This window comes from Tupaia chinensis, unplaced genomic scaffold, assembly GCF_000334495.1.
Source record: "Tupaia chinensis unplaced genomic scaffold, TupChi_1.0 Scaffold000034_1, whole genome shotgun sequence".
Lineage (NCBI taxonomy): Eukaryota > Metazoa > Chordata > Mammalia > Scandentia > Tupaiidae > Tupaia > Tupaia belangeri.
The window spans coordinates 426,944-430,100 of NW_006159464.1; positions in this window are offsets into that span (position 1 = coordinate 426,944).

The following is a 3,157-nucleotide window of genomic DNA, read 5'->3' on the forward strand; positions in this document are numbered from 1 at the left end:
ACTATGTCATTGGCCATGCAGAATTCACTTAGTCTGACTGATGTAATCCAACTAGTCTGTTTTGGAGATAATTGACTGTGCATTGCAGGTTTTATTTAACAAGTCATTCCTTACCCTGATGTTTTCCACCTTTTCCCAAGTGTTTTCTAGGAGCAGTTTTACAGTTTGAAGTTTTACATTTAGATCTTTGATCCACCTTGACTTGATATTTATCAAAGATGAGAGGTAAGGGTTCAGATTCATTTTTCTGTAGGTGGAAATCCAGTTTTTCCAGCGCCATTTGCTGAAGAGGTTTTACTTTTCCCATTGCATTGACTGGTAGCCCTTGTCAAAAATCAGTTAACGGTATGTTTGGGAATTTATTTTTAGGGACTCTATTCTGTGGCATTGGTCCACATGTCTGTTTCTGTGCCAGTACCATGCTCTTTTGATTACCACAGCGTTGTAGTATATTTTTGGGTCAGCGAGTGAGATGCTGCCCACTCCACTCTTCTTGTGCAGAATTGCTTTGGCAATATGAAGTCTTTTATGATTCCAGACAAACCTTATGATTGTCTTTCTTATATCTGTGAAGAATGTATCTGATACTTTGATAGGCATTGCATTAAATATGTAAATTAGTTTGGGAAAAATTGCCATTATGATTATATTACTTTTTCCAATCCAGGCACATGGGATATCCTTCGACTTTGTTGTGTATCATTTGCATTTTCTTTTTTTAACTTCTCATAGTTTCCCTTGTGAAAGTCTTTAACTTCTTTGGTTAGACTTATCGCTAGGTATCTTATACTTTTTGTGACTATGATAAATTTAATAACTTTTTTCAGTTCTGTCTCAGTCTGCCTGTTTTTTGTATATAGAAATGCTATAGATTTCTGGATATTAATTTTGCATCCTGCAACATTACTGTATTCATGTATTACTTTAATAAATTATTTCATGGAAACTATTGGGTTTTCTATGTATACAATCATGTCATCTGCAAATAGAGTTTCACCTTTCCTTTTATATTTGAATGCCTTCTATTTTTTCCTGTTCTCTGATTGAGTTGGCAAGTACTTCCAGTACTATATTGAAAAGGAGTGGAGAAAGTGGACATCCTTGTCTTACACCCATTTTTAGTGGGAAAGCTTTCAGCTTTTCTCCATTCAGGATGATGTTTGCGATGGGTTTTTCATAGATAGCTTTTATTGGATTGAGAATTGACCCTTCTATGACGAATTTGCTGATAGTTATGACCATGAAAGAATGTTGTGTCTTATCTAATGCTTTTTCTGCATCAGTTGATATGACCATATGGTTTTCATCTTTCTTCCTGTTAATATAGTGTATTATACTTATGGTTTTGCATATGTTGAACCAACCTTGCATTCCTTGAATAAAGCCTATCTGAACATATTGTATAATCTTTTTTATAAGTTGTTGGATACAATTTGCTAGTATCTTGTTGAGAATCTTTGCATCTATATTCATAAGAGATATTGATCTATAATTTTTCTTCCTTGTCCTGTCCTTTTCTGCTTTAAATATAAGGGTGATAGAGGCTTCAAAGAGTGAATTAGGAAGAGATTCAGCCTTTTGGATCTTTAGAAATAACTTGAGCAGAATGGGGGTTAACTCTTATTTGTAAGTTTTGTAGAATTCAGAGGTGAATCCATCAGGGCCAGGGCTTTTATTGGTTGGGAGTTTATTTATCACTGATTCAATCTCCTGTCTTGTTGTGGGCCTATTCAGACTTTCTACATCCTCTTGGTTCAATTTCGGTAGTTTATATGTGCCCAGTACTTTGTCCATCTCTTCCAGATTGACTTGTTTCTTGGCATACAGATGCTCATAGTATCCTCTAATAATGTTTTATATTTCTACTACGTCTGTTTTTCTTTTGCTTGCTTCATTGCAGATCTGAATCACCTGGTTCCTTTCTCTCTTCTTCTTAATAAGTCTCACTAGTGGTGTATCAGTTTTGCTTATCTTTTCAAAGAACCAGCTTTTACTTTCATTATTTTCTGTATAGTTCGCTTATTTTCTATTTCATTTATTTCTGCTCGTATCTTTCTTTATTATTTCCTTTCTCCTGGAGTTTTTTTGGATCTTTTTGCTGTTGCTTTTCCAATTCTCTGAGGCATAATGCTAGGTTATCCATTTGCTTTCTTTTTTATCTTTCTCTTATATGCACTAATTGCTATGAACTTTCCTCTTTTGACTGCTTTAACAGTGTCCCAAAGATTATGGAAACTCGTGTCCTCATTGTCATTGGCTTCCATGAACCTTTTGATTTCAGTCTTTATTTCTTCAGTAGTTGTGGAGTCATCCAGGAGTAGGTTGTTTAGTATCCATCTATTTGGGTATTTTTGAGGATGTCTCTTGCAATTAAACTCATGTTTAATTCCATCATGGTCAGAGAAGTTGCTGGATATAATTTCTATGACTTTGAATCTGTGGAGGCTTGCTTTGTGCTCTATGATGTGGTCAATCTTCGACAAGGTTCCATGTGAGGGTGAGAAAAAAGGGTATCTCATAGTTTTTGGATGGAAAGTTCTATAGATGTTTTTTAAGTCCATTTGATTTATGGTATCATATAGATCCTTTATCTCTTTACCTATTTTTTGTCTAGATCATCTGTCCAGAGGGGATAGTGCAGTGTTGAATTCTCCATCAATTAGTGTGTTGCAGTCTATCTCCCCTTTTAGATCTAACAGTGTTTCCTTCACATATTTGGGTGCTCCTGTGTTAGGTGCATAGATATTAATAAGCATTATTTCTTCTTGAGTGAATGACCCTTTTACTACAATATAGTACCCTACTTTGTCTCTTTGAACAGTTCTTGTTTTAAAGCCTATTTTGTCAGAAATTAGTGTCACGACTCCAGCTCTTTTTTGGTTCCCATTTGCATGGAAAACCTTTTCCAACCCTTCATTTTCAGGTTATGTATGTCTTTATCCATTAAGTGGGTTTCCTGTAGGCAACAGATAGAGGGATTCTGCTTTTTAATCCATTCAGCCAGTCTATGTCTCTTGGTTATAGAATTTAATCCATTCAACTTCAATGTTATTATCGATGCTACTGGACCTGTCCTGATGTTTAAGTAGGCTATTGTCTTAGTTGCCTTTTACCCCTTTGTTTCTGGCTGTTACTTCTTTAATTTTCCTGGAACAGT